This window comes from Salmo salar, chromosome ssa03 (genome assembly GCF_905237065.1).
Source record: "Salmo salar chromosome ssa03, Ssal_v3.1, whole genome shotgun sequence".
Taxonomy (NCBI): Eukaryota; Metazoa; Chordata; class Actinopteri; order Salmoniformes; family Salmonidae; genus Salmo; species Salmo salar.
The window spans coordinates 46,293,082-46,313,709 of NC_059444.1; positions in this window are offsets into that span (position 1 = coordinate 46,293,082).

Below are 20,628 nucleotides of genomic sequence, written 5' to 3' on the forward strand. Positions count from 1 at the left end.
AGTACATTCATCTCCAGATAGCTAGGTGGACCAGTCATAGTCAGTACATTCATCTTCAGATAGCTAGGTGAGACAACCACATATCACAGTCATAGTCAGTCCATTCATCTTCAGATAGCTAGGTGGACCAGTCATAGTCAGTACATTCATCTCCAGATAGCCAGGTTGACCAGTCATAGTCAGTACATTCATCTCCAGATAGCTAGGTAGACCAGTCATAGTCAGTACATTCATCTCCAGATAGCCAGGTGGACCAGTCATAGTCAGTACATTCATCTCCAGATAGCTAGGTGGACCAGTCATCGTCAGTACATTCATCTCCAGATAGCTAGGTGGACCAGTCATAGTCAGTGCATTCATCTCCAGATAGCTAGGTGGACCAGTCATACTCAGTACTTTCATCTCCAGATAGCTAGGTGGACCAGTCATAGTCAGTACATTCATCTCCAGATAGCTTGGTGGCCCAGTCATAGTCAGTACATTCACCTCCAGATAGCTAGGTGGACCAGTCATAGTCAGTACATTCATCTCCAGATAGCAAGGTGGACCAGTCATAGTCAGTACATTCATCTCCAGATAGCTGGCTGGACCAGTCATAGTCAGTACATTTGTCATAGTCAGTACTTTCATCTCCAGATAGCTAGGTGGACATGTCATAGTCAGTAAATTCACCTCCAGATAGCTAGGTGGACCAGTCATAGTCAGTACATTCATCTCCAGATAGCTACTGTAGGTGGACCAGTCATAGTCAGTACATTCATCTTCAGATAGCTAGGTGGACCATTCATAGTCAGTACATTCAGCTCCAGATAGCTAGGTGGACCAGTCATAGTCAGTACATTAATCTCCAGATAACTAGGTGGACCAGTCATAGTCAGTACATTCATCTCCAGATAGCTTGGTGGCCCAGTGATAGTCAGTACATTCACCTCCAGATAGCTAGGTGGACCAGTCATAGTCAGTACATTCATCTCCAGATAGCTAGGTGGACCAGTCATAGTCAGTACATTCATCTCCAGATAGCTGGCTGGACCAGTCATAGTCAGTACATTTGTCATAGTCAGTACTTTCATCTCCAGATAGCTAGGTGGACCAGTCATAGTCAGTAAATTCACCTCCAGATAGCTAGGTGGACCAGTCATAGTCAGTACATCCATCTCCAGATAGCTACTGTAGGTGGACCAGTCATAGTTAGTACATTCATCTCCAGATAGCTAGTTGGACCAGTCATAGTCAGTAAATTCACCTCCAGATAGCTAGGTGGACGAGTCATTGTCAGTACATTCATATCCAGATAGCTAGGTGGACCAGTCATAGTCAGTACATTCATCTCCAGATAGCTAGGTGGACCAGTCATAGTCAGAACATTAATCTCCAGATAGCTAGATGGACCAGTCATAGTCAGTGCGTTCATCTCCAGATAGCTAGGTAGACCAGTCATAGTCAGTACTTTCATCTCCAGATGTCTAGGTGGACCAGTCATAGTCAGTACATTCATCTCCAGATAGCTAGGTGGACCAGTCATAGTCAGTACATTCATCTTCAGATAGCTAGGTGGACAACCATCACAGTCATAGTCAGTCCATTCATCTTCAGATAGCCAGGTGGACCAGTCATAGTCAGTACATTCATCTCCAGATAGCTAGCTGGACCAGTCATAGTCAGTACATTCATTTTCAGATAGCTAGGTGGACCAGTCATAGTCAGTACATTCACCTCCAGATAGCTAGGTGGACCAGTCATAGTCAGTACATTCATCTTCAGATAGCTAGGTTAGACAACCACATATCACAGTCATAGTCAGTCCATTCATCTTCAGATAGCTAGGTGGACCAGTCATAGTCAGTACATTCATCTCCAGATAGCTAGGTGGACCAGTCATATTCAGTACATTCATCTCCAGATAGCTAGGTAGACCAGTCATAGTCAGTACATTCATCTCCAGATAGCCAGGTGGACCAGTCATAGTCAGTACATTCATCTCCAGATAGCTAGGTGGACCAGTCATAGTCAGTACATTCATCTCCAGATAGCTAGGTGGACCAGTCATAGTCAGTACATTCATCTTCAGATAGCTAGGTGGACCAGTCATAGTCAGTACATTCATCTCCAGATAGCTAGGTGGACCAGTCATGGTCAGTCCATTCATCTCCAGATAGCTAGGTGGACCAGTCATAGTCAGTACATTCACCTCCAGATAACTAGGTGGACCAGTCATAGTCAGTACATTCATCTTCAGATAGCTAGGTGAGACAACCACATATCACAGTCATAGTCAGTCCATTCATCTTCAGATAGCTAGGTGGACCAGTCATAGTCAGTACATTCATCTCCAGATAGCTAGGTGGACCAGTCATAGTCAGTACATTCATCTTCAGATAGCTAGGTAGACCAGTCATAGTCAGTACATTCACCTCCAGATAGCTAGGTGGACCAGTCATAGCCAATACATTCATCTTCAGATAGCTAGGTGAGACAACTACATATCACAGTCATAGTCAATACATTCATCTTCAGATAGCTCGGTGGACCAGTCATAGTCAGTACATTCATCTCCAGATAGCTAGGTGGACCAGTCATAGTCAGTACATTCATCTCCAGATAGCTAGGTGGACCAGTCATAGTCAGTACATTCATCTCCAGATTGCTAGGTGGACCAGTCATAGTCAGTTCATTCATCTCCAGATAGCAAGGTGAGACAACCACATATCACAGTCATAGTCAGTACATTCATCTCCAGATAGCTAGGTAGACCAGTCATAGTCAGTACATTCATCTCCAGATAGCTAGGTAGACCAGTCATAGTCAGTACATTCATCTCCAGATAGCCAGGTGGACCAGTCATAGTCAGTACATTCATCTCCAGATAGCTAGGTGGACCAGTCATAGTCAGTACATTCATCTCCAGATAGCTAGGTAGACCAGTCATAGTCAGTACATTCATCTCCAGATAGCCAGGTGGACCAGTCATAGTCAGTACATTCATCTCCAGATAGCTAGGTGGACCAGTCATAGTCAGTACATTCATCTCCAGATAGCTAGGTGGACCAGTCATAGTCAGTACATTCATCTCCAGATAGCTAGGTGGACCAGTCATAGTCAGTACATTCATCTCCAGATAGCTAGGTGGACCAGTCATGGTCAGTCCATTCATCTCCAGATAGCTAGGTGGACCAGTCATAGTCAGTACATTCACCTCCAGATAACTAGGTGGACCAGTCATAGTCAGTACATTCAACTTCAGATAGCTAGGTGAGACAACCACATATCACAGTCATAGTCAGTCCATTCATCTTCAGATAGCTAGGTGGACCAGTCATAGTCAGTACATTCATCTCCAGATAGCTAGGTGGACCAGTCATAGTCAGTACATTCATCTCCAGATAGCTAGGTAGACCAGTCATAGTCAGTACATTCACCTCCAGATAGCTAGGTGGACCAGTCATAGCCAATACATTCATCTTCAGATAGCTAGGTGAGACAACTACATATCACAGTCATAGTCAATACATTCATCTTCAGATAGCTCGGTGGACCAGTCATAGTCAGTACATTCATCTCCAGATAGCTAGGTGGACCAGTCATAGTCAGTACATTCATCTCCAGATAGCTAGGTGGACCAGTCATAGTCAGTACATTCATCTCCAGATAGCTAGGTGGACCAGTCATAGTCAGTTCATTCATCTCCAGATAGCAAGGTGGACACCACTTCACAGTCATAGTCAGTACATTCATCTCCAGATAGCTAGGTGGACCAGTCATAGTCAGTACATTCATCTCCAGATAGCTAGGTGGACCAGTCATAGTCAGTACATTCATCTCCAGATAGCCAGGTGGACCAGTCATAGTCAGTACATTCATCTCCAGATAGCTAGGTGGACCAGTCATAGTCAGTACATTCATCTCCAGATAGCTAGGTGGACCAGTCATAGTCAGTACATTCATCTCCAGATAGCTAGGTGGACCAGTCATAGTCAGTACATTCATCTCCAGATAGCTAGGTGGACCAGTCATGGTCAGTCCATTCATCTCCAGATAGCTAGGTGGACCAGTCATAGTCAGTACATTCACCTCCAGATAGCTAGGTGGACCAGTCATAGTCAGTACATTCAACTTCAGATAGCTAGGTGAGACAACCACATATCACAGTCATAGTCAGTACATTCATCTTCAGATAGCTAGGTGGACCAGTCATAGTCAGTACATTCATCTCCAGATAGCTAGGTGGACCAGTCATAGTCAGTACATTCATCTCCAGATAGCTAGGTGGACCAGTCATAGCCAGTACATTCATCTCCAGATAGCTAGGTGGACCAGTCATAGTCAGTACATTCATCTCCAGATAGCCAGGTGGACCAGTCATAGTCAGTACATTCATCTCCAGATAGCTAGGTAGACCAGTCATAGTCAGTACATTCATCTCCAGATAGCCAGGTGGACCAGTCATAGTCAGTACATTCATCTCCAGATAGCTAGGTGGACCAGTCATAGTCAGTACATTCATCTCCAGATAGCTAGGTGGACCAGTCATAGTCAGTACATTCATCTCCAGATAGCTAGGTGGACCAGTCATAGTCAGTACATTCATCTCCAGATTGCTAGGTGGACCAGTCATAGTCAGTTCATTCATCTCCAGATAGCAAGGTGAGACAACCACATATCACAGTCATAGTCAGCACATTCATCTTCAGATAGCTAGGTAGACCAGTCATAGTCAGTACATTCATCTTCAGATATCTAGGTGAGACAACCACATATCACCGTCATAGTCAGTCCATTCATCTTCAGAATGCTAGGTGGACCAGTCATAGTCAGTACATTCATCTCCAGATAGCTAGTTGGACCAGTCATGGTCAGTCCATTCATCTCCAGATAGCTAGGTGGACCAGTCATAGTCAGTACATTCACCTCCAGATAACTAGGTGGACCAGTCATAGTCAGTACATTCATCTTCAGATAGCTAGGTGAGACAACCACATATCACCGTCATAGTCAGTCCATTCATCTTCAGATAGCTAGGTGGACCAGTCATAGTCAGTACATTCATCTCCAGATAGCTAGGTGGACCAGTCATAGTCAGTACATTCATCTTCAGATAGCTAGGTGGACCAGTCATAGTCAGTACATTCACCTCCAGATAGCTAGGTGGGCCAGTCATAGTCAATACATTCATCTTCAGATAGCTAGGTGAGACAACCACATATCACAGTCATAGTCAGTCCATTCATCTTCAGATAGCTAGGTGGACCAGTCATAGTCAGTACATTCATCTCCAGATAGCTAGGTGGACCAGTCATAGTCCGTACATTCATCTCCAGATAGCTAGGTGGACCAGTCATAGCCAGTACATTCATCTCCAGATAGCTAGGTGGACCAGTCATAGTCAGTACATTTATCTCCAGATAGCCAGGTTGACCAGTCATAGTCAGTACATTCATCTCCAGATAGCTAGGTAGACCAGTCATAGTCAGTACATTCATCTCCAGATAGCCAGGTGGACCAGTCATAGTCAGTCCATTCATCTCCAGATAGCTAGGTGGACCAGTCATAGTCAGTACATTCATCTCCAGATAGCTAGGTGGACCAGTCATAGTCAGTGCATTCATCTCCAGATAGCAAGGTGGACCAGTCATAGTCAGTACTTTCATCTCCAGATAGCTAGGTGGACCAGTCATAGTCAGTACATTCATCTCCAGAGAGCTTGGTGGCCCAGTCATAGTCAGTACATTCACCTCCAGATAGCTAGGTGGACCAGTCATAATCAGTACATTCATCTCCAGATAGCAAGATGGACCAGTCATAGTCAGTACATTCATCTCCAGATAGCTGGCTGGACCAGTCATAGTCAGTACATTTGTCATTGTCAGTACTTTCATCTCCAGATAGCTAGGTGGACCAGTCATAGTCAGTAAATTCACCTCCAGATAGCTAGGTGGACCAGTCATAGTCAGTACATCCATCTCCAGATAGCTACTGTAGGTGGACCAGTCATAGTTAGTACATTCATCTCCAGATAGCTAGGTGGACCAGTCATAGTCAGTAAATTCACCTCCAGATAGCTAGGTGGACGAGTCATTGTCAGTACATTCATCTCCAGATAGCTAGGTGGACCAGTCATAGTCAGTACATTCATCTCCAGATAGCTAGGTGGACCAGTCATAGTCAGTACATTCATCTCCAGATAGCTAGATGGACCAGTCATAGTCAGTGCATTCATCTCCAGATAGCTAGGTAGACCAGTCATAGTCAGTACTTTCATCTCCAGATGTCTAGGTGGACCAGTCATAGTCAGTACATTCATCTCCAGATAGCTAGGTGGACCAGTCATAGTCAGTACATTCATCTTCAGATAGCTAGGTGGACCACTCATAGTCAGTACATTCACCTCCAGATAGCTAGGTGGGCCAGTCATAGTCAATACATTCATCTTCAGATAGCTAGGTGAGACAACCACATATCACAGTCATAGTCAGTCCATTCATCTTCAGATAGCTAGGTGGACCAGTCATCGTCAGTACATTCATCTCCAGATAGCTAGGTGGACCAGTCATAGTCAGTGCATTCATCTCCAGATAGCTAGGTGGACCAGTCATACTCAGTACTTTCATCTCCAGATAGCTAGGTGGACCAGTCATAGTCAGTACATTCATCTCCAGATAGCTTGGTGGCCCAGTCATAGTCAGTACATTCACCTCCAGATAGCTAGGTGGACCAGTCATAGTCAGTACATTCATCTCCAGATAGCAAGGTGGACCAGTCATAGTCAGTACATTCATCTCCAGATAGCTGGCTGGACCAGTCATAGTCAGTACATTTGTCATAGTCAGTACTTTCATCTCCAGATAGCTAGTTGGACAAGTCATAGTCAGTAAATTCACCTCCAGATAGCTAGGTGGACCAGTCATAGTCAGTACATTCATCTCCAGATAGCTACTGTAGGTGGACCAGTCATAGTCCGTACATTCATCTCCAGATAGCTAGGTGGACCATTCATAGTCAGTACATTCAGCTCCAGATAGCTAGGTGGACCAGTCATAGGCAGTACATTCATCTCCAGATAACTAGGTGGACCAGTCATAGTCAGTACATTCATCTCCAGATAGCTTGGTGGCCCAGTCATAGTCAGTACATTCACCTCCAGATAGCTAGGTGGACCAGTCATAGTAAGTACATTCATCTTCAGATAGCTAGGTGGACCAGTCATAGTCAGTACATTCATCTCCAGATAGCTGGCTGGACCAGTCATAGTCAGTACATTTGTCATAGTCAGTACTTTCATCTCCAGATAGCTAGGTGGACCAGTCATAGTCAGTAAATTCACCTCCAGATAGCTAGGTGGACCAGTCATAGTCAGTACATCCATCTCCAGATAGCTACTGTAGGTGGACCAGTCATAGTTAGTACATTCATCTCCAGATAGCTAGGTGGACCAGTCATAGTCAGTAAATTCACCTCCAGATAGCTAGGTGGACGAGTCATTGTCAGTACATTCATATCCAGATAGCTAGGTGGACCAGTCATAGTCAGTACATTCATCTCCAGATAGCTAGGTGGACCAGTCATAGTCAGAACATTAATCTCCAGATAGCTAGATGGACCAGTCATAGTCAGTGCATTCATCTCCAGATAGCTAGGTAGACCAGTCATAGTCAGTACTTTCATCTCCAGATGTCTAGGTGGACCAGTCATAGTCAGTACATTCATCTCCAGATAGCTAGGTGGACCAGTCATAGTCAGTACATTCATCTTCAGATAGCTAGGTGAGACAACCACATATCACAGTCATAGTCAGTCCATTCATCTTCAGATAGCTAGGTGGACCAGTCATAGTCAGTACATTCATCTCCAGATAGCTAGCTGGACCAGTCATAGTCAGTACATTCATTTTCAGATAGCTAGGTGGACCAGTCATAGTCAGTACATTCACCTCCAGATAGCTAGGTGGACCAGTCATAGTCAATACATTCATCTTCAGATAGCTAGGTTAGACAACCACATATCACAGTCATAGTCAGTCCATTCATCTTCAGATAGCTAGGTGGACCAGTCATAGTCAGTACATTCATCTCCAGATAGCTAGGTGGACCAGTCATATTCAGTACATTCATCTCCAGATAGCTAGGTAGACCCGTCATAGTCAGTACATTCATCTCCAGATAGCCAGGTGGACCAGTCATAGTCAGTACATTCATCTCCAGATAGCTAGGTGGACCAGTCATAGTCAGTACATTCATCTCCAGATAGCTCGGTGGACCAGTCATAGTCAGTACATTCATCTTCAGATAGCTAGGTGGACCATTCATAGTCAGTACATTCATCTCCAGATAGCTAGGTGGACCAGTCATGGTCAGTCCATTCATCTCCAGATAGCTAGGTGGACCAGTCATAGTCAGTACATTCACCTCCAGATAACTAGGTGGACCAGTCATAGTCAGTACATTCAACTTCAGATAGCTAGGTGAGACAACCACATATCACAGTCATAGTCAGTCCATTCATCTTCAGATAGCTAGGTGGACCAGTCATAGTCAATACATTCATCTCCAGATAGCTAGGTGGACCAGTCATAGTCAGTACATTCATCTTCAGATAGCTAGGTAGACCAGTCATAGTCAGTACATTCATCTCCAGATAGCTAGGTAGACCCGTCATAGTCAGTACATTCATCTCCAGATAGCCAGGTGGACCAGTCATAGTCAGTACATTCATCTCCAGATAGCTAGGTGGACCAGTCATAGTCAGTACATTCATCTCCAGATAGCTAGGTGGACCAGTCATAGTCAGTACATTCATCTTCAGATAGCTAGGTGGACCAGTCATAGTCAGTACATTCATCTCCAGATAGCTAGGTGGACCAGTCATGGTCAGTCCATTCATCTCCAGATAGCTAGGTGGACCAGTCATAGTCAGTACATTCACCTCCAGATAGCTAGGTGGACCAGTCATAGTCAGTACATTCAACTCCAGATAGCTAGATGAGACAACCACATCAGTCATAGTCAGTCCATTCATCTCCAGATAGCTAGCTGGACCAGTCATAGTCAATACATTCATTCCCAGATAGCTAGGTGGACCAGTCATAGTCAGTACTTTCATCTTCAGATAGCTAGGTAGACCAGTCATAGTCAGTACATTCACCTCCAGATAGCTAGGTGGACCAGTCATAGCCAATACATCCATCTTCAGATAGCTACGGTGAGACAACTACATACCAGTCATAGTCAATACATTCATCTCCAGATAGCTCGGTGGACCAGTCATAGTCAGTACATTCATCTCCAGATAGCTAGGTGGACCAGTCATAGTCAGTACATTCATCTCCAGATAGCTAGGTGGTCCAGTCATAGCCAGTACATTCATCTCCAGATAGCCAGGTGGACCAGTCATAGTCAGTACATTCATCTCCAGATAGCTAGGTAGACCAGTCATAGTCAGTACATTCATCTCCAGATAGCCAGGTGGACCAGTCATAGTCAGTACATTCACCTCCAGATAGCTAGGTGGACCAGTCATAGTCAGTACATTCATCTCCAGATAGCTAGGTGGACCAGTCATAGTCAGTACATTCATCTCCAGATTGCTAGGTGGACCAGTCATAGTCAGTTCATTCATCTCCAGATAGCAAGGTGAGACAACACCAGTCATAGTCAGTACATTCATCTTCAGATAGCTAGGTAGACCAGTCATAGTCAGTACATTCATCCCCAGATAGCTAGGTGGACCAGTCATAGTCAGTACCTTCATCTCCAGATAGCTACTGTAAGGGGACCAGTCATCGTCAGTACATTCATCTCCAGATAGCTAGGTGGACCAGTCATAGTCAGTGCATTCATCTCCAGATAGCTAGGTGGACCAGTCATACTCAGTACTTTCATCTCCAGATAGCTAGGTGGACCAGTCATTGTCAGTACATTCATCTCCAGATAGCTTGGTGGCCCAGTCATAGTCAGTACATTCACCTCCAGATAGCTAGGTGGACCAGTCATAGTCAGTACATTCATCTCCAGATAGCAAGGTGGACCAGTCATAGTCAGTACATTCATCTCCAGATAGCTGGCTGGACCAGTCATAGTCAGTACATTTGTCATAGTCAGTACTTTCATCTCCAGATAGCTAGGTGGACAAGTCATAGTCAGTAAATTCACCTCCAGATAGCTAGGTGGACCAGTCATAGTCAGTACATTCATCTCCAGATAGCTACTGTAGGTGGACCAGTCATAGTCAGTACATTCATCTCCAGATAGCTAGGTGGACCATTCATAGTCAGTACATTCAGCTCCAGATAGCTAGGTGGACCAGTCATAGTCAGTACATTCATCTCCAGATAACTAGGTGGACCAGTCATAGTCAGTACATTCATCTCCAGATAGCTTGGTGGCCCAGTCATAGTCAGTACATTCACCTCCAGATAGCTAGGTGGACCAGTCATAGTCAGTACATTCATCTTCAGATAGCTAGGTTGACCAGTCATAGTCAGTACATTCATCTCCAGATAGCTGGCTGGACCAGTCATAGTCAGTACATTCATCTCCAGATAGCCAGGTGGACCAGTCATAGTCAGTACATTCATCTTCAGATAGCTAGGTGGACCAGTCATAGTCAGTACATTCATCTCCAGATAGCTAGGTGGACCAGTCATAGTCAGTACATTCATCTCCAGATAGCTAGTTGGACCCAGTCATAGTCAGTACATTCACCTCCAGATAGCTAGGTGGACCAGTCATAGTCAGTACATTCATCTTCAGATAGCTAGGTGGACCAGTCATAGTCAGTACATTCATCTTCAGATAGCTAGGTGGACCAGTCATAGTCAGTACATTCATCTCCAGATAGCTAGTTGGACCAGTCATAGTCAGTCCATTCATCTCCAGATAGCTAGGTAGACCAGTCATAGTCAGTACTTTCACCTCCAGATAACTAGGTGGACCAGTCATAGTCAGTACATTCATCTCCAGATAGCTAGGTGGACAAATCAGTCATAGTCAGTCCATTCACCTCCAGATAGCTAGGTGGACCAGTCATAGTCAATACATTCATCTCCAGATAGCTAGGTGGACCCTTCAGTCATAGTCAGTCCATTCATCTTCAGATAGCTAGGTGGACCAGTCATAGTCAGTACATTCACCACCAGATAGCTAGGTGGACCAGTCATAGTCAGTACATTCATCTCCAGATAGCTAGGTGAGACCACCAGTCATAGTCAGTCCATTCATCTCCAGATAGCCAGGTGGACCAGTCATAGTCAGTACATTCATCTCCAGATAGCTAGGTGGACCAGTCATAGTCAGTACATTCATCTCCAGATAGCTAGGTAGACCAGTCATAGTCAGTACATTCATCTCCAGATAGCCAGGTGGACCAGTCATAGTCAGTCCATTCATCTCCAGATAGCTAGGTGGACCAGTCATAGTCAGTCCATTCATCTCCAGATAGCTTGGTGGCCCAGTCATAGTCAGTACATTCACCTCCAGATAGCTAGGTGGACCAGTCATAGTCAGTACATTCATCTCCAGATAGCTAGGTGGACCCCAGTCATAGTCAGTCCATTCATCTCCAGATAGCTAGGTGGACCAGTCATAGTCAGTCAGCATAGTCAGTATTTCATCTCCAGATAGCTAGGTGGACCAGTCATAGTCAGTACATTCACCTTCAGATAGCTAGGTGGACCAGTCATAGTCAGTACATTCACCTCCAGATAGCTACTGTGGTGGACCAGTCATAGCCAGTACATTCATCTCCAAATAGCTAGGTGGACCTCATATCATAGTCAGTACATTCATCTCCAGATAGCTCGGTGGACCAGTCATAGTCAGTACATTCATCTCCAGATAGCTAGGTGGACCAGTCATAGTCAGTACATTCATCTCCAGATAGCTAGGTGGACCAGTCATAGTCAGTACATTCATCTCCAGATAGCTGGCTGGACCAGTCATAGTCAGTACATTGTCATAGTCAGTACTTTCATCTCCAGATAGCTAGGTGGACCACAGTCATAGTCAGTACATTCACCTCCAGATAGCTAGGTAGACCAGTCATAGTCAGTACATCCATCTCCAGATAGCTACAGGTGGACCAGTCATAGTCAGTACATTCATCTCCAGATAGCTAGGTGGACCAGTCATAGTCAGTACATTCACCTCCAGATAGCTAGGTGGACCAGTCATTGTCAGTACATTCACCTCCAGATAGCTAGGTGGACCAGTCATAGTCAGTACATTCATCTCCAGATAGCTAGGTGGACCAGTCATAGTCAGTACATTCATCTCCAGATAGCTAGGTGGACCAGTCATAGTCAGTACATTCATCTCCAGATAGCTAGGTGGACCAGTCATAGTCAGTACTTTCATCTCCAGATATCTAGGTGGACCAGTCATAGTCAGTACATTCATCTCCAGATAGCTAGGTGGACCAGTCATAGTCAGTACATTCATCTTCAGATAGCTAGGTGAGACAACCACATATCACAGTCATAGTCAGTCCATTCATCTTCAGATAGCTAGGTGGACCAGTCATAGTCAGTACATTCATCTCCAGATAGCTAGGTGGACCAGTCATAGTCAGTACATTCATCTCCAGATAGCTAGGTGGACCAGTCATAGTCAGTACATTCATCTCCAGATAGCTAGGTGGACCAGTCATAGTCAGTACATTCATCTTCAGATAGCTAGGTTAGACAACCCATCACAGTCATAGTCAGTCCATTCATCTCCAGATAGCTAGGTGGACCAGTCATAGTCAGTACATTCATCTCCAGATAGCTAGGTGGACCAGTCATATTCAGTACATTCATCTCCAGATAGCTAGGTAGACCAGTCATAGTCAGTACATTCATCTCCAGATAGCCAGGTGGACCTTCACAGTCATAGTCAGTACATTCATCTCCAGATAGCTAGGTGGACCAGTCATAGTCAGTACATTCATCTCCAGATAGCTAGGTGGACTCACCGTCATAGTCAGTACATTCATCTTCAGATTGCTAGGTGGACCAGTCATAGTCAGTACATTCATCTCCAGATAGCTAGTTGGACCAGTCATGGTCAGTCCATTCATCTCCAGATAGCTAGGTGGACCAGTCATAGTCAGTACATTCACCTCCAGATAACTAGGTGGACCAGTCATAGTCAGTACATTCATCTTCAGATAGCTAGGTGAGACAACCACATATCACAGTCATAGTCAGTCCATTCATCTTCAGATAGCTAGGTGGACCAGTCATAGTCAGTACATTCATCTCCAGATAGCTAGGTGGACCAGTCATAGTCAGTACATTCATCTTCAGATAGCTAGGTGGACCAGTCATAGTCAGTACATTCACCTCCAGATAGCTAGGTGGGCCAGTCATAGGCAATACATTCATCTTCAGATAGCTAGGTGAGACAACCACATATCACAGTCATAGTCAGTCCATTCATCTTCAGATAGCTCGGTGGACCAGTCATAGTCAGTACATTCATCTCCAGATAGCTAGGTGGACCAGTCATAGTCCGTACATTCATCTCCAGATAGCTAGGTGGACCAGTCATAGCCAGTACATTCATCTCCAGATAGCTAGGTGGACCAGTCATAGTCAGTACATTCATCTCCAGATAGCCAGGTTGACCAGTCATAGTCAGTACATTCATCTCCAGATAGCTAGGTAGACCAGTCATAGTCAGTACATTCATCTCCAGATAGCCAGGTGGACCAGTCATAGTCATTCCATTCATCTCCAGATAGCTAGGTGGACCAGTCATAGTCAGTACATTCATCTCCAGATAGCTAGTTGGACCAGTCATAGTCAGTACATTCATCTCCAGATAGCTAGGTGGACCAGTCATAGTCAGTACATTCATCTCCAGATAGCTAGGTGGACCAGTCATAGACAGTTCATTCATCTCCAGAGAGCTTGGTGGCCCTATCACAGTCATAGTCAGTACATTCACCTCCAGATAGCTAGGTAGACCAGTCATAGTCAGTACATTCATCCCCAGATAGCTAGGTGGACCAGTCATAGTCAGTACCTTCATCTCCAGATAGCTCTGTAGGGACCAGTCATAGTCAGTACATTCACGATAGCTGTGCCAGTCATAGTCAGTAATTTCACCTCCAGATAGCTAGGTGGACCAGTCATAGTCAGTACATTCATCTCCAGATAGCTAGGTGGACCAGTCATAGTCAGTACATCCATCTCCAGATAGCTATGGGTGGACCAGTCATAGTCAGTACATTCATCTCCAGATAGCTAGGTGGACCAGTCATAGTCAGTGCATTCATCTCCAGATAGCTAGGTGGACCAGTCATTGTCAGTACATTCATCTCCAGATAGCTAGTTGGACCAGTCATAGTCAGTACATTCACCTCCAGATAGCTAGGTGGGCCAGTCATAGTCAGTACATTCATCTTCAGATAGCTAGGTGAGACAACCACATATCACAGTCATAGTCAGTCCATTCATCTTCAGATAGCTAGGTGGACCAGCCATCGTCAGTACATTCATCTCCAGATAGCTAGGTGGACCAGTCATAGTCAGTACATTCATCTCCAGATAGCTAGGTGGACACCTTCAGTCATACTCAGTCCATTCATCTCCAGATAGCTAGGTGGACCAGTCATAGTCAGTACATTCATCTCCAGATAGCTTGGTGGCCCAGTCATAGTCAGTACATTCACCTCCAGATAGCTAGGTGTACCAGTCATAGTCAGTACATTCATCTCCAGATAGCTAGGTGGACCAGTCATAGCCAGTACATTCATCTCCAGATAGCTAGCTGAGACAACTACATATCACATTGTCATAGTCAATACTTTCATCTTCAGATAGCTAGGTGGACCAGTCATAGTCAGTACATTCATCTCCAGATAGCTAGGTGGACCAGTCATAGTCAGTACATTCATCTCCAGATAGCTATGGTGGACCAGTCATAGCCAGTACATTCATCTCCAGATAGCTAGGTGGACCAGTCATAGTCAGTACATTCATCTCCAGATAGCCAGGTGGACCAGTCATAGTCAGTACATTCATCTCCAGATAGCTAGGTGGACCAGTCATAGTCAGTACATTCACCTCCAGATAGCTAGGTGGACCAGTCATAGTCAGTACATTCATCTCCAGATAGCTAGGTGGACCAGTCATAGTCAGTACATTCATCTCCAGATAGCTGGCTGGACCCACATATCACAGTCATAGTCAGTACTTTCATCTCCAGATAGCTAGGTAGACCAGTCATAGTCAGTACATTCACCCCCAGATAGCTAGGTGGACCAGTCATAGTCAGTACCTTCATCTCCAGATAGCTACTGTAGGTGGACCAGTCATAGTCAGTACATTCATCTCCAGATAGCTAGGTGGACCAGTCATAGTCAGTAAATTCACCTCCAGATAGCTAGGTGGACCAGTCATTGTCAGTACATTCATATCCAGATAGCTAGGTGGACCAGTCATAGTCAGTACATTCATCTCCAGATAGCTAGGTGGACCAGTCATAGTCAGTACATTCATCTCCAGATAGCTAGGTGGACCAGTCATAGTCAGTGCATTCATATCCAGATAGCTAGGTGGACCAGTCATAGTCAGTACTTTCATCTCCAGATGGCTAGTTGGACCAGTCATAGTCAGTACATTCATCTCCAGATAACTAGGTGGACCAGTCATAGTCAGTACATTCATCTTCAGATAGCTAGGTGAGACAACCACATATCACAGTCATAGTCAGTCCATTCATCTTCAGATAGCTAGGTGGACCAGCCATAGTCAGTACATTCATCTCCAGATAGCTAGGTGGACCAGTCATAGTCAGTACATTAATCTTCAGATAGCTAGGTGAGACAACCACATATCACCGTCATAGTCAGTCCATTCATCTTCAGATAGCTAGGTGGACCAGTCATAGTCAGTACATTCATCTCCAGATAGCTAGGTGGACCAGTCATAGTCAGTACATTCAGCTCCAGATAGCTAGGTATACCAGTCATAGTCAGTACATTCATCTCCAGATAGCTAGGTGGACCAGTCATAGTCAGTACATTCATCTCCAGATAGCTTGGTGGCCCAGTCATAGTCAGTACATTCATCTCCAGATAGCTAGGTGGACCAGTCATAGTCAGTACATTCATCTCCAGATAGCTGGCTGGACCAGTCATAGTCAGTACATTTGTCATAGTCAGTACTTTCATCTCCAGATAGCTAGGTGGACCAGTCATAGTCAGTAAATTCACCTCCAGATAGCTAGGTGGACCAGTCATAGTCAGTACATTCATCTCCAGATAGCTACTCTAGGTGGACCAGTCATAGTCAGTACATTCATCTCCAGATAGCTAGGTGGACCAGTCATAGTCAGTACATTCATCTCCAGATAGCTAGGTGGACCAGTCATAGTCAGTACATTCATCTCCAGATAGCTTGGTGGCCCAGTCATAGTCAGTACATTCACCTCCAGATAGCTAGGTGGACCAGTCATAGTCAGTACATTCATCTCCAGATAGCTAGGTGGACCAGTCATAGTCAGTACATTCATCTCCAGATAGCTGGCTGGACCAGTCATAGTCAGTACATTTGTCATAGTCAGTACTTTCATCTCCAGATAGCTAGGTGGACCAGTCATAGTCAGTACATTCATCTCCAGATAGCTACTGTAGGTGGACCAGTCATAGTCAGGACATTCATCTCCAGATAGCTAGGTGGACCAGTCATAGCCAGTACATTCATCTCCAGATAGCTAGGTGGACCAGTCATAGTCAGTACATTCATCTCCAGATAGCCAGGTGGACCAGTCATAGTCAGTACATTCATCTCCAGATAGCTAGGTAGACCAGTCATAGTCAGTACATTCATCTCCAGATAGCCAGGTGGACCAGTCATAGTCAGTACATTCATCTCCAGATAGCTAGGTGGACCAGTCATAGTCAGTACATTCATCTCCAGATAGCTAGGTGGACCAGTCATAGTCAGTACATTCATCTCCAGATAGCTAGGTGGACCAGTCATAGTCAGTACATTCATCTCCAGATTGCTAGGTGGACCAGTCATAGACAGTTCATTCATCTCCAGATAGCAAGGTGAGACAACCACATATCACAGTCATAGTCAGTACATTCATCTTCAGATAGCTAGGTAGACCAGTCATAGTCAGTACATTCATCCCCAGATAGCTAGGTGGACCAGTCATAGTCAGTACCTTCATCTCCAGATAGCTACTGTAAGGGGACCAGTCATAGTCAGTACATTCATCTCCAGATAGCTAGGTGGACCAGTCATAGTCAGTAAATTCACCTCCAGATAGCTAGGTGGACCAGTCATAGTCAGTACATTCATATCCAGATAGCTAGGTGGACCAGTCATAGTCAGTACATTCACCTCCAGATAGCTAGGTGGACCAGTCATAGTCAGTACATTCATCTCCAGATAGCTAGTTGGACCAGTCATAGTCAGTACATTCATCTCCAGATAGCTAGGTGGACCAGTCATAGTCAGTACATTCATCTCCAGATAGCTAGGTGGACCAGTCATAGTCAGTACATTCATCTCCAGATAGCTAGGTGGACCAGTCATAGTCAGTACTTTCATCTCCAGATGGCTAGTTGGACCAGTCATAGTCAGTACATTCATCTCCAGATAACTAGGTGGACCAGTCATAGTCAGTACATTCATCTTCAGATAGCTAGGTGAGACAACCACATATCACAGTCATAGTCAGTCCATTCATCTTCAGATAGCTAGGTGGACCAGCCATAGTCAGTACATTCATCTCCAGATAGCTAGGTGGACCAGTCATAGTCAGTACATTAATCTTCAGATAGCTAGGTGGACAACACACCGTCATAGTCAGTCCATTCATCTCCAGATAGCTAGGTGGACCAGTCATGGTCAGTCCATTCATCTCCAGATAGCTAGGTGGACCAGTCATAGTCAGTACATTCATCTCCAGATAGCTAGGTATACCCCATAACCGTCATAGTCAGTCCATTCATCTCCAGATAGCTAGGTGGACCAGTCATAGTCAGTACATTCATCTCCAGATAGCTTGGTGGCCCAGTCATAGTCAGTACATTCAGCTCCAGATAGCTAGGTGTACCAGTCATAGTCAGTACATTCATCTCCAGATAGCTGGCTGGACCAGTCATAGTCAGTACATTTGTCTTAGTCAGTACTTTCATCTCCAGATAGCTAGGTGGACCAGTCATAGTCAGTAAATTCACCTCCAGATAGCTAGGTGGACCAGTCATAGTCAGTACATTCATCTCCAGATAGCTACTCTAGGTGGACCAGTCATAGTCAGTACATTCATCTCCAGATAGCTAGGTGGACCAGTCATAGTCAGTACATTCAGCTCCAGATAGCTAGGTGGACCAGTCATAGTCAGTACATTCATCTCCAGATAGCTAGGTGGACCAGTCATAGTCAGTACATTCATCTCCAGATAGCTTGGTGGCCCAGTCATAGTCAGTACATTCACCTCCAGATAGCTAGGTGGACCAGTCATAGTCAGTACATTCATCTCCAGATAGCTAGGTGGACCAGTCATAGTCAGTACATTCATCTCCAGATAGCTGGCTGGACCAGTCATAGTCAGTACATTTGTCATTGTCAGTACTTTCATCTCCAGATAGCTAGGTGGACCAGTCATAGTCAGTACATTCATCTCCAGATAGCTACTGTAGGTGGACCATTCATAGTCAGGACATTCATCTCCAGATAGCTAGGTGGACCAGTCATAGTCAGTAAATTCACCTCCAGATAGCTAGGTAGACCAGTCATAGTCAGTACATTCATCCCCAGATAGCTAGGTGGACCAGTCATAGTCAGTAAATTCACCTCCAGATAGCTAGGTGGACCAGTCATAGTCAGTACATTCATCTTCAGACAGCTAGGTGGACCAGTCATAGTCACTACATTCATCTCCAGATAGCTAGGTGGACCAGTCATAGTCAGTACATTCATCTCCAGATAGCTAGGTGGACCAGTCATAGTCAGTAAATTCACCTCCAGATAGCTAGGTGGACCAGTCATAGTCAGTACATTAATCTCCAGATGGCTAGGTGGACCAGTCATAGTCAGTACATTCATCTCTCTAGAGAGAGAAGTACAGGAAGAGAGAGACCCTTATTTAATAAGGGGTCACTGACTAAACTTAGAGAGGGACAGGTACTATTATAGAGGGGTCACAGAGAAATCCAGGAGGAATAGTGTTTAACAGAGGTTCTCCCACTGTTCTCAAACAGACCATGCAGTCATCAACTGAAATATTTCATTCACAGGTTCATTTCCCAGTAAAGACACCTTTGTAGCATTAGCACATTGCAGCTTCAGCCTTAGTGAACACTAACAACTAAAGTATAGTTCTAAAATGACATTTGTTTCCTGGTCAATGGTAATACGGGAGTCCGTATTGGTACAGCGTTGAATATGTCTGTAACCATTAAGCTAATGTAAGGCTGTGGGTTGTAGGTCTGACACAATGTGCATTAAACTGTAAACTTTAATGATGAGACTCTGTGTAATTCATAAGGGGATATAAAATAAATATTAAGGGGAGAGGGAATAGCGGCACCCCCAGACACTACATCATAGCAGCCCGGAATTATCTTCTACCCAGAAGCTCTTGCTCTAATACAGGAGCCAATTAGAATACAGGTATCGGTGGATCACAGTAAAAGGCCTATACATATCACATGACATTCCAGTTCCACACTAACTTAGCCTTTAGCTAACAATGTACAGATGCTGTTAATGGCACTGTAGCACCCTGAACCAAATTCCCAAGCATGTACAGTTCACAGTGTCTTCTCTATACTTAGACAGCTACAAATACAGGTACATACACTGTATAAATTATGTAGACACCACTTCAAATTAGTAGATTTGGTTATGTCTAGGCGAAACAACAGCTCAGCCGCGAAGTTGTCGGCCACACAAGCTCACAGAACGGGACCGCCAAGTGCTGAAAATCGTCTGTCCTCGGATGTAACACTCACTACCGAGTTCCAAACTGCCTCTGGAAGCAACATCAGCACAAGAACTGTTCCATCGCCAGTCCTTGTTCAACTCAGACCACACTGAACCTTTAGGTGTGCCAGTGACCATATTTATTTACTATTAAGTGAAATATCTAAAAGCCACCTTTAACTATTGTCTTAAATGACAGCTGTTTGTTAGACTGCATATCAGGACTCTAAATATACTGGAAGGTATATTTCAGCTCATATTTCAGAAGGTATATTTATGTCTTCCACCTGTATACTATGGGAACTACAAAACGTGATAGTCAATGTGTGATCAACTTTGTAGATAATATCCTATGTGCATCATTATAATAGTACTCTGTCTTCATCTTTTGTGTCTTCCTAATATTTGCCTTGAGATACTTTCATTGATGATAGGGATTTATACCATCAAGTCATGTCAAACTGTAGAATTGCAAGAACTTTTTACATGTAAATATTAATGTGCATCGTTATAATAACTATAAATAAATATGCATGTGTGCATCATTATAATACAACTCGGTCTTCATCTTTTGTCTAATTTTTGTAATAACTTATCCTCCATTTATCCTTCCACTTGTACTGTGTTTTCAAAATATCCCTTCATATATACCCCTCAAAATACCCATCAAATATGTCAAACTGTGTAGAATTTCAGGAAATGCATTT